Source organism: Frankliniella occidentalis, unplaced genomic scaffold (genome assembly GCF_000697945.3).
Source record: "Frankliniella occidentalis isolate FOCC.00 unplaced genomic scaffold, Focc_3.1 Scaffold67, whole genome shotgun sequence".
Classification (NCBI taxonomy): domain Eukaryota; kingdom Metazoa; phylum Arthropoda; class Insecta; order Thysanoptera; family Thripidae; genus Frankliniella; species Frankliniella occidentalis.
In genome coordinates, this window is record NW_026267197.1 from 440,277 (window position 1) to 452,869 (window position 12,593).

The window sequence follows — 12,593 nt, forward strand, 5'->3', positions numbered from 1 at the left end:
TCAGAGTCCCGTAGCTCCACAGTGTTTCCGGCCAAGTTGAGCGGGCTCACGTCCACCATACCATGACCGGCCTGCCATGAGCTACACGTCCGGAAACAGGACCCTCTATCCCGACCCCCTTTCCCTGCTCTCGCCCCGCCCCACACTCTTCCCTACCCCCTTTCCGCCAGTTCCCGCACCGCACGCGCTGTCCTGACATTCGCGTATTGGCATCCCGGTGTGCCGCGGGCTGCGCTCGAGGGTGGGGCTGTGGTGTGTTCCTATCGCGAACCTCTTTTCCCCCCAGCGAGGCCTTACTCTCACAGAGGGTCGACTGGTGACTCTGTGACGCAGCCCGGCAGGTACGCAACACGCCCACGCCCGGGTGCGGCGGGCTTGTCCACACAGTCGGGCACTCAGTCTCCATCTGTGCCGCGGCGACAACGGAGCCGTACACACGCAGGGACGTCATCGGCCAGCTGCTGCACTCAAAATTCCACTTTGCAAATTACACCTGAGACGCCTTCGGAGTCATGGTTACACCCGCAGTGAGGTCGCACCCTCAGAAGCAGTAGGCAGCACTCTCATCTTGAGCATTCAAGAAAACCAGTCGTTCAATTATGGCACCAGTATAAATACGAAGAGCGTTTTGCAGTCTCCATTCGGCTCTTTACTCTAATATAACTACGCAACCCTCACACAGCACCTCAACGCGACGGACGATTAACTCAGAGGCGGTTCGCCACGGCTGCGCTCAGGCCTGCTTCGTTAGCATTTAGCTCGCAAGGCTGCTCGCCCCAGGCTGTTCCGCGCCACGACCCACTCCACTCGTCTCCGCCACACCCCACCTCACCATGCCGCGATGCCCCATCACGTCTCCGTGATCCGGCCCGGGCGGCGGGCTCCTTCCGCCGCGCGGTCTATCCCTTCCCCCCTCTCACCCCCCCAACCCCCATATCGTCGCGCCACCACCAAGCAGTACAAACATCCCAGACAAACCTGTCATATAGGAACGTAAGTAACGTATCTGCGTCACGGCGTCAAAGGCGCCCTCACCTACACTTTCATTTTCTTTACCACCACCCCTTTTCCCCCTTAGACTGATATCGCTGCCACGACTATACCACTCTCCATAGCACCCGCACGGAGAAAGCCTCCAAGTCGTCTGGTGGCATTGCGAGCTGCCTTCCTGACGCCTGACGTCTGACGTTTGCTGTTAACGTCAAAAATACAATTCTTTCTCTGCAGGGAGACATTGCCCTGTCACTTTGACTCCAGCGCAGGGCGGAGGAGCAGAGAGAGAGGGGCTGTGTACAATGCGTGGTATTCTTCCTGTCACCACTTTACAGCAGTACAGTAGAACAATTTTTCCAGAAAATTTAATAGTTTTTAGAAGATTTTAAAAACCGTTACTTAAAAAGATCTAAGTAACACGTCCGCCGTCCACCAGGTCTGACGTCTGTAACATAACTCAGAGTTATGAAAGTAACGTTTTTTCTACAATTGTATTTTGGTGAGTGAGAACTCACACTAACAGCCACTATGCTGTGGCGAAGCTGCTTTCCCGCGTGGTACGGGCGGCGTGACACCCTGCTGCCGGCCGGACGGTAGCACAGCGACAGGCAGAGCCGCAGAAGGTTTACGGGGCTCTCGGCGTGCACTCGCGGCAGCGTTGGCTGCAACAGCACCAGTCAGCAACAGCAAACTCTTTCCCTCATCCTCTTGCAGGTGACGCGGACGTGTCGCTAAAAATCCCGTCCACTTTGGAGCTGCGCCCCCCCCCCCCTTTCCAAGCCAGGACCACCACTCTCCCAGGCCGGGCCTCTCTCCGGACTGGTTCATAAACCGTCAAGTGGCGGATGAGGCGGATGGAGTCTCCGGGGCTGCCTCTCTATCTCCCGTCCTGCCGAAAACTCTCTTATTTCAGTCCTCTCACTCCATTACATTTCTTTGTTTCTCTCGTGCGCCCGTCTCTTTAACCACTGTATCGTTGCTTGTTTTCGTCCTTATGGCATTAATGGAGCGTTATTCTCATGCCTAGGTATACGACGACGTTGTCTGTACGGAGCGCACTTCAACGGGTTGCCCATGTTTCGGTACTAAGTGACATTCCATGAAAAAAAACACAACAACACAAAAAACACAAACAACAGCATGTCGGGGGTGCAAACCAACGTAATCATCCAGACTGGCAACGCTGGCGTTCCGCTGCCAAGACGCACCACACCCACCCGAATGATTGGCGTTAGGGTGCAATAGCTCTTGGTCAGGCATCTCAGCAGGTGTGTCATCGAACACTTCATTTTCTGTAGTAATTAGGCATTTCATTTCATGAAAACTATTTTCCCCGTGCATTGTGTTTGGATAGCAAAGTATCTCTACAAGTACCTCCACAAGTAGTGTGCTCGGTACCTAAAACCTGAATACTTTCTAGAAAGAAACGACAAGTTTTCACATTTTATAAGGTTGGTAGGTGGGTTCGTAAGCCATTTATAGAGGACGCCGGAAGGGTGTTGATGGGGGTCTGCCTAGGGGGAAGGGGAAGAGAGGGAAGGGGGAGGGTCAGCCGGCCATTTATCCTGGGAGAGGCCGCAAGTTCAGGTCCGAAGCAATAAATTGCTGCGAGCTGCGGCTGCGCCTCTCGCGCTGAAAGTTGAGCGCCCCCTCCCCCCTCTCACCAAAGGAAGGAACTGTCACCTACCGTGGCCGCGGCAGGGCAGCATGATGATATCCGCTATAATCGCCCCCCATCACACAGGGCTGGACAGGCCTTATCGCAGGGGGTGCCTCTGTGCGTGTGAGGGTCGCAGCGCGAGCGCCCCCCCCCCACTACCACGACATGCCGGAGTTGGCCTCTGCCCGCTATTCACACACAAAACGCGAATATGAGGGAGGGATGAATGGTCGGGGCCTGGGAAGGGGGGTCGGGAGGACGTGTGAGAGAGGCGAAGATATAGTGTGCAACAGAAAGCAGGAAAGGGCGGGTTCAGTAGGAGCACTGGAGGCTTCAGTTAGTAGTCGGAATCTACCTTAATGAAGAGCGGAGCAGCAAACGCCACTTAGCAACAGTGAACAGGCAGAGGCTCGAGTATAGCCGAGAGCGAGACAAGTGGTTGGGGTAGCAGACAGAGCTCTAGGTAAGGGGGCCGCGGGAAGGGTGGTTCGCGTTTCAAATGGTACCGTCACGTCCGGTAGATTTGGCAGACATACGAGACTGGCGGAAGAGTTTCCATCGGACCAGCAGTGTGACAGGCAGGCACCTGGCCCCGACCGACAAGGAGAAGGGAGAACGTGAGGGAGCAGCAGCAGTGACGTCACGGGTGTGCTAACTCTATTTTTCGCTGGTCACGCGTCTCCCATGGCACGATTGCAACAGCTACGAAACTGACAACTACCTAAACTCGAAACCACAGCGACATATACACGCTTTTTGGACAGACGTCGAAGAGCAAAGCGGGTCCAATGTTTAAATAAACGAATAGTGTCAAAGATTTTCAAGTTTCGTTCACCGTCGAAAAGAATGCAATAAACAACGCCGATAAATTCTTACTTTGGCTTTTTTGTTCGTTTTCGATTTGTTTTGTTCTGGGGGGTTCTTTGCTAATAACATAGTGGCAAAGTTTTGGCTACTTTATCCGATTTCGTTTGGGACAAAGGCCTCCCGCACGTTTCGCAGTGCACGCCGCTGGGCGCGTCGCACTCCCTGGCCCCTCGGCGCCGGCCGCCGTCCTCCTATTCCCCTTTTCCACGGTGGCAGCGTTCCTTATCATTACAGGTCTGACGCATGCGGCGCGTGCGCGAAATGGACCCGCTTTGGAGGACACTATTCGCAGGCAGCGCGCACAGCGCCACGCCACCGCCGCGCCAAGGGGTATAATTTAGGACCTTCATCTAGCGCTCCGCCGTCGCGTCGTTGTCGCCTTATGCGGCGGTGTTTTCCTCCGCCTCTGGCGCACGGCTCGCACTCCTTCAGACCGCCGCTCCAGCCCCGACGCCTGCCGACCTCTAGTTCCTCCAGACACTCCCCTCCTCGGTGCGACTGCCAGTCTTTACCGTGTACCGCCGTGCTGCGAACTGCTCAACTTTTAACCTCGTGCCTTTCGCAGGGCCCGGGGCCCCGGGGAGTCCCGAGGGCCCTCCTGCTCCGTCCCTCACGGGCTGCCCGCACACCCGCCGCCGCCGCCTCCAGGCATTCGGCCCTTCGGGACGTGAATAATTTTCCCATTCCGTATTTGGACAGGGGACGTTGCTAAGGGTGTTCAAACTTTCCCGCGCGCGCCCGCCGCCGTCCCCGGAGCACTTGAGGGGGGCCTGCTCTGCCCTGCCCTTCGCAGCCGTGCCTTCCGTTTAACTTTCATGACCTACCCTCCACCGCACCCCGCCCCGCTCGGGACATGGAAGTGCTGTTATCTGCGACGATTATAGTGCGGCCGCGGAAAGGCGACAAGTTGACGTAATTATATCGCCGGTTCAGCCGAGGCAGGACGGCCTAGGTAATTGGGCGATAATAATCTCGAGGCGCTCGGCATTCGCCCTTTATTTCTAACGCGCGATTCATCAAAAGCTTCTTGCGATACTTATTCACGAAAAAAAAGGATGTACAACGTTCTCCTTTCACACAGACTTTTGTCATACGAAAATAAAAAGGGAACGACAAAAAGTAAAAGGAGACAACGAAACCTGGATAGCAGAAGTATAGCCAATCATAAGAGAAAAAGAAAAAAACAGACATGTCGTTGATTTTATTGTCTTTCGCGCGCGGCTTTCTCTTGCCGACCCATTCACACTCCGCCACAACGACAAGCCGTCGTTGTGTGAACGGAGCGGCGTCACGTACACGGCAAAAAAAGGAATCGGCCCAGGGGATTACGTAGGCACCGCGAGCAACAAGGACACCCGGAGGGGAGTCTCTTAAGGATAAGGATGCATCACAGGAGATAGGGTGAGCAGGCCGAGGCGAGTGCGCCCGCGTGACAGAAGAGGGCTCGAGAGAGAGAGAGAGAGAGAGAGAGAGAGAGAGAGAGAGAGAGAGAGAGGAGTAGCTTGTGGGAGAACGTGAGGCTAAAAGGAAGGAAAAGAAAAGAGCCTCCGTAAGGGTGACTTTGAGCCGAGTGGCGGGGCAGGGCGGGCTGCCTCCCGGGCCACACCCATCGGGATCGACACGACCCAAGTCACGCCGTGGAGTCTATCAGATCAAATTGTGTTCCTTCTCTGTCTCCCTCTCCACTCGGAGCGTCTTCCGTGGATTGAGGTGTGTCTACGTTAGTGGGTTCGTGTGGGTTGGCGCGCGCGCGCGCGCGTGTGTGTGTGTGTGCGCGTGCACTCGCACGTGCCTACGCATACGATTGTGCCCGTGTGTGAGCCCAAGTACGGGGTGTCGGTGTTTAGCAGTGCCGGTGATCCATCCCTCTCCGTCGTGCGTGAGGCAATTTTCCTTCGACATGTGTTCGTCCTCTGCCAAATCCCCTTCGGGCTTGTGGTAGTGGGTTGGGGAGGGGGAGGGGAGGGGGAGAAGGGTAGTGAGAGACAAACAGGGCGACGAGGGAGGGGGGGTCCAGCGCGCCCCTCTACTCTGTGTGTGATGTGTGCGGGAATGCAGGGCGTGGCGCGGCCGCGGCCAGGCAGGCAAATAAACCAACTTGACTGTGGTGTTCGTCCCGGACAGACCACACAGCGCACCACGCAGCCCCCGCACTCCGCCACACACCCACCACGGCACGCGTCAAGGGCGCTACCCCCTGAGAGAGCAACGCTTCAAGAGGCCCGGTGGCGTGAGAGGCAGAGCGGCGCTGTTGGCGAGGGGCTGGAGCGGGAGAGAGGGGTGCAGGAGAGGGGCGACTTCACTTCACTTACACGCCCGGGACAAGAGCGACAAGACAAATGGGAGATAGGAGCGCGGACTGTGATATGGGGTCGTTGCAGAAGAAATGCCGGGTATGTCAGTTGGAATTGCGGTAATTTAAAGTCGGTAAAGGTGGTTTACCCGAGATAATAAGTAATGCCCACAACTTGAAAATGTACTACGACTTAACGAAAGAAGGCGTGTAACAAAGTATTGCAAATCGGTCAATATGGATGAATGCGTTTCTAGTTCGAACGATGATAGAGAATCAAAATACGATGCCTGTGCAATGCAAGAAAACAGGTGGTTGGTGCCCGTTACGTGACGCATAGCTCCTGATCGGCAGGTTTGGTATAACCTGACCCTCCCAACGGGTTTGTTTAGAGACAAAAAAAAACTGGAAACTTTTACCTTCGGGTAGAGACAGACCACAAGGGACTGTCTAAAAACAGTGTTCTGTGGTAGCAGGAAGAAGGTCTTTTGCTCGGTTTGCACCACAGTGTAGGTCGTGTGGTGCTTCTGAGCTACTCAAGGTCGCCTGCTGCACACACAGGAGAGGGGGGCGCTTGAATGAACAAACCAATCAAGACGGAGCGCCATGGAGCGTTTGTCTCCCACTCTTCTGTTCCTCTCTACACGGCGCCGCTGCGCTACGATGCACGATGAGCATGAGCAGGCTGGGAATCATTTCCCTGAGTAGCAAAGCACCGCCCCCACCCCTCACCCCCTTTTCTATCTTCCTCTACTGCTCCTTTCTTCCTGTTTATTTCAGTTTTATTAGACCATACGGTACTTGAGTAAGGAGAAACATTTTCCTCTGCCTCCCTTACCTGCTATTTTTAATTAAGGTCGTGATGTTTGAAAAGAACGTTTCAGTTAACCAAATTAAAGAATCCAATACATAGAACGCGAACTAATAGAGGGCGCAAGTAGCTGCGATGAAGACCTCAGCCAGCCACCACGACGAGAGTCTCCTGCTAGGCGCGGCGATGGCTTCCAGCAACACTACCACGGCATGCTGAGGACCGTAAAAGGCCAGAGTATTTATGGGGAGATTACAAGGAAAGTGAGAGCAGCAGGATGCGGGGACGAAGAGGTAAAGAGGAAAGCGTGAGGGATGAAGAGGGGAAGGAGAGAAGAGGGTGGAGGGTGGTGAGATGCTTTTAAATCAGCCACGTTAAGCCATGCGGTCGTGTCGTGCCATGCCTGGCCTGGCACCGCTCGGAAAAACATTTTGCATTTTCAAATTAATAGCTCCCTACGCACAGAGTAGGGTCAGGGTCATTCCTTAGTTTGTTCCACATCAAGAAGAACGTTTCAGTTGGGGGCCTGGCCAGGAGAAGTCGAAAAGGGGACCACGGTGGTACCCTGGTATCCAACAACCGGGTGAGGTGTGACTTAGGGTACGGGTGGAGTAACATCTGCGGGACACGGAGATAACCAATTTTTATTTCGTGGTGTGCTTGAAACAGGTGCCTCTCACCTCTCTTCCAACCCCATCGGCAAGGCTGGGCACAAGGGCCCTGAGGTGTTTCAAACTTTTCGATCCCTTCTCTCGCATTGGCTTGATCAAGGCGAATAACGAAACAAATCAAGTGGCAAGGGAGCGACCTGGAGCGATCCCTTCCACCATCCGTCTTTAAGACTCCCTTTCCAAATAAGTCTCACTCACTCTCTCCTTCCCCCTTTCTCTCTCTCTAAGTTTCACAAAGTAGACCCATGTCACATTTTTCTCAGTCGAGTTCGCTGTCGTGCCCTAGCGGTTCACCGCACCTTCGCCACGCCACGCTGCACGGCGCACGCCACAGACCAGGCCACAATAGGGAAACAACCTGATCGCCTTTCGGAGCTCCCAAAGCCGCGAGCCCGGGGGCGGGCTGGACAAACCCTTTTCAGCTGCTGGGTAATAAATTGCAACTTTGGCTTTCAGCGCCCCAACAAGCCTCAAGGGACCGAGGGAGAGCGGGGCGGCGGCCAAACCAATTTCTAAACGCGTTGCACAGCGCTGTGACTGCGGAAAGCGTTCGGCTAATCCCCAGCCGTGAGCTATAACGCCAGCATGGGGCAGATTAGTCGGCATCCCTTGCCGCACCTTGTGCCGCTCCAGCGAAATGTTGTTTTTATCATTTCTCGTTCCGATCCCCTTCTCTCCCGGTGCTCTGCGTTTATTGCTTTTCATCCTGCTCCGCTCACCGTAGGCAGAGGTCATTGAAAAATAAGTAACACGGTAGTACGTTTTAATCATCGTCGTGGTTGCCTTGTAAACCGGTCAGAATGAAAACACTAAAAACAATTATAGTTTCGGAAAACTAATGAGTACTTGCTTACGAACAGCAGGTTCGTAATGCAAACCAAAACCTTCGTAGCTTACGAACTAGTTGCATTACGAACTAATTCTTCGTAAGCTTACGAACAAATACTTCATAATGCAAACTGATTGTTCGTAAGAACCTTCCTAGCTTTACAAACAATTGCTCTGCGATACAAAAAATTTCTTTGCAACACAAAGAATGAAAATTGTTGGGAACGTTGCAAAGCAATTAGTTCGTAATCATTTTACATTGAGGACAGAAGTCCAATTTTAGTTTCCGATGAATGTTCAACAATCAATAACCACTTCCCACAAGGCACGAGAAAGTTCCCTTTGGTTTTGTTAGGATCATAACAAAGCAGGGAAGAAAAACCACATCGCTAGCTTTTCTTACGGGAGCCTGAACAGCGATAACAGTATGAATTACACACAACGAGCCCCGGCGGGGCGGGGATAAAGTAGGCGGCGGCCGATAAGACACCGAGTCACTCTCTCCCCGCCGCGCCGCCCGGCCAGCGTAAACTTGGCGGACAAGGCTGGAGCACGGGGAGGAAGGGAGGCGGACCAAACCCTCCCAAAATTTTACCTTAATCTTGCAAGCAATGGTCACCATTGTAATTTTCAAGAGATAAGAGCAGCAGTTAGTGTGATTAAGGTTGTAAATTAGAGATTTATATACATATGTAAGCACAATAAAAACCGGTTAAAATATAAACAGAGAGGCTTGCGGTTACATTCGTGCGCGTGTAGAGGTTACACAAACTCACATATTATTCCACTACCTTATCAACATGAAGACATATGTTTATACACACAATCGTTTGTGTAAAAATCTCTTTCTGTTCAAGGAAAAAAATTGTTATCTCCTGCAGCTAAACATAAGCTGGGACAGCTTATGTGTTTAGCATGCTGGGAGCGTGACGGAAAATGCATTTTGCTTCAAGAACAGGAGCATTTGTTTGTACAGCGATTGCTTAAGATATGAGAAACGAGAAGACTTATTCGTTTTGGTAGCTAAATGCCCTTAAGTTTGCAAAACGAAACTCCTCTTTGAGTTTGCTAAGGCGGGTTATGTCCAGCAGCTCTGAGCTAACCTCAAAATAGTAGTATTTTGAGGTTAGCTCCGTGAACTAATCAAAGGTCACTACCCTAGCTTATCGAGGGTTGAATAGGCTGGCTAACGTCTGGCATAGCCCAGCAAAGTCTATCAGCTACAAGGACTAATGCACACACACAAAGTTCGATTTTAGAAAGGTCCCTCTTAATTGTTTGCGCTCCATCTCAGTGTCATCGCACGCAGTGGCTCAGTGCCTCCGAGTTGACACGTAAAGCAGAAGGACGAGGGCTCAACCCACCTAGGTCGCTGCTGATTAATTCTCGAAAAGAGTGCCGCGACGTAAGACGTCACTAGAAGTGTAAATAGTACAAATAATCAAAAAATTGAAAAATATTTTTTAATCAAATAAAATATTTTGCATTAGTTTTTACAGCTAACATTGGACCAACTCTGGTATCTCACGCTTAGCTCTTACAGTTGACGCTTGGCTCTTGCACATCAGGCATTTGCTGTCACGCTGACAGCTAACTTATTTTCTCCGAGTTGGTTATCCAAATTATCTTGGTTTCAACAACAAATTTTGTTGCAAACACTACCACTATTGTGTAAGAATAATGACGTAAGATTATGAAAATAAGTTGCACATTGACACTTGAGTTTAGGAAATTTGTAATGGGGTATTTTCGTTGCAGACATTTGCCGCAAGGAGTATGTTTGTAGCCTGGCCTCTTCTTTAGGCCCAAGGGAGATATAGGTGAGAGGAAAGGGGGCGGGTGCAGACGGGACGCTGCAGGGACGGACTAAAGGGCGGAAGAGGGGGTGGGGGAAGATGGGAAGCTGCAGAGACGAGCTATAGGACCAGGGAGGGGAGGGGGGGGGGGGCGATTCGAGGCATTTACGATGTTATTGCCCGCGCTCTGCCCGGGCCTCCGCTTGATTTGCGGGCTTTCTTCGGACGGGGTGAGGCGGGACGCTGAGGCCAGGCTCGGCTGGGCCCAAGGGGACCGCACAGGCATTGCTCCTCCGCGCCCCACTACGCCCCCGCCAGGAATGCCGACCAGCCGACCATATCACCTGCCCGCGCGCACCAGCTGACCTGGGCCTCACCAAAGGTCCAGCCATAGGCCCACCCCAACACCGCGTTGTTGGTATCGCCTCCCCTGGCCCGATCATAGAAGACCGGTGCCACGACATTTCACACTTTTGAAGAGACATTTCGCGGCCCCGAGTGTAAATTTCTGTGCACACCTTACCAGGCTGCAATAATTCTGAAACATGCTTGGCAAATGTTCATCCTCGCATTGGAATGGGCAGCAGGGCGATGCGCGGCCAGGCTACTAAAAGTTTCCGAAAAAAGCTGGGGCTGGTGGGGCGGGAGTAGTAGCCTGGTCGGGAGGCAGGACTGGATTTAACTGTGGTGAAGAAATGGGTACTTAAGTTGAGCGACAATCAAAATTGTGACTCTAAGGGGTCGACGAAAAATAACATCGCTACCGAGAGTGAGAAAATTAAATTAACTAATCACGCATTTCTGCGAGCGAGAATCCCCAAGTTTCAGTGAGACCCGCCAGTTTCTTTCCACGAGTCTCCCAGTGACCGAGCACATCGCGGTCCGATTGGATCCTGACTCATCTAATTTTAGATTCCCCGAGCCAATTGATACCATGGTTTGGCTCTCTCCTGCGCTACGTGCCCACCCGGGAGAGCGACTGAGCGAGAAAAAGGGGGAGCGACAAAACGCATTCAGCTCGTTCCATTAATCCTCCTTGAGAAAGCGTTTGGTCCGCGTCTCGCTCGGACCTCGGGTTGGCAGAGGGGGAGGGGGCATTAGAGGGAGGGGAAGGGAGACGGGAAGTCCCTCGTGCAAAGCGAAGTGGGTCCGTGCGGCTGGATACGGTATATCACCTCGGCCAGCAACAACAACGCAGGCATTGCCACCCCCCGGCATTCACCCATTCTCCCACCACCCTAGCGGCGAGCGCCCCCCCCCCTCCCACCGCCCCCGCACGTCCTCCCCTGCTCTCCCAGCACCGCGCCCGCTACCCCACCACCACTCTCCCCCTTCCCTCCCAACTACTCCAATAATAGGAGTGCGGCGCAATGCATAACGGGAAGAAGTCATGTAGCTAAGTGGCCATTATAGTACTCGGGCGTGCCTTGGATAGCAGAAGGAGAGAGGGGGGAGCGGGTGGGGAGGGAGGGGGTAATGAAGAGAAAGGTTGTTGGGAAGGAAGCAAGGGCACAGAGAAGGGTGCACGGACACTGCCGAGACAATTCGACAGAGCTCTATCGCACCAGTCGGGCCTGTTTCCAACCGTGCCGCGTAACAGACTTTGGAGAGTTGCGCCAGACGGCATCTCACTCCAAACTCTGCAAAACCTTGTGTGAGGTTTCGTGCTCGGAATCATTCGCGACACTTATTCCTCTCCCAATGAAAGGGAGGTGAGAATATTTAGATTCTCTCCGTGGAGAAGTAAGATTTTTTTGAGGAGCCCGGGGGGGACCTCATTCGTACTACCCTTCAGAACCAATGCACTTCTCCGCCAGTTACCTGATTCACAGCGGTGTAGCGGGGCTACATGAAACAACAGCTTGCAAGGCCGACCCTCTCGCTCTTTCTGCTTCTCTCTGTGTGTCTCCCTTCCGTTGACTTTCAAATGCGGTGCAGTCCGGCCCGGACAAGGCATGGACTGGACTCGGTTTCGCCAAGAGGACTTTACCCCGCTCAGGGGCGAGCCCCTCCGGCAGGCCCCAGAGGCAATCTGCACAACGGGTTACAGCAGTCGTTTTTTTTTCCTTCCCCTTTTTTTTCTTTATTTTTTATTTTATTAGTCCTTTTTCGCTTGTCTGCGCTCGGACTCGGACTTTTCCTCAGCATCTCTCCTAACAGCCGCACGTGGGCTGCCCGGAGCAAAGTGCAAGGCTCTTTAGACTAAACTTGGGTCGTCTTGTCAAAAGTCCCGCCGTATCAAGCAGAGAAGAAACTACCGGGCAGGCGGGCGCAAGCCCCTTACTTTCCTTCACACTCGCTTCACACCTCGGCCCGCCGCCCAGCCCGGTCTCCCCCGCCGGAGGCTCTAACAGCTACTGCACGCCAGAGACGTCCCAGCGGATTCACAACCGCACAAGAGGAACAACAACGAACACCACAGGCCGACTCCGCGTACTAAAAGCATTTCTTGGCGGCGGTGCGCCTACGACAGACTATAACGAACATCGTGCACGGCAAGTTTTTTTCGCGCCCCCAACTGACTATACGTGTGAATGCACACAGCAACAGAACTGTTCAAGAATGGTAGTTGAAAGCAGTCGGAATTACAGTCTTACATAATTATTATCTGACTATTTGTGTAAGTGCCCTGAACAACGTTTTGAGACTCGAAAGGGCAAAAAATTGTACTATT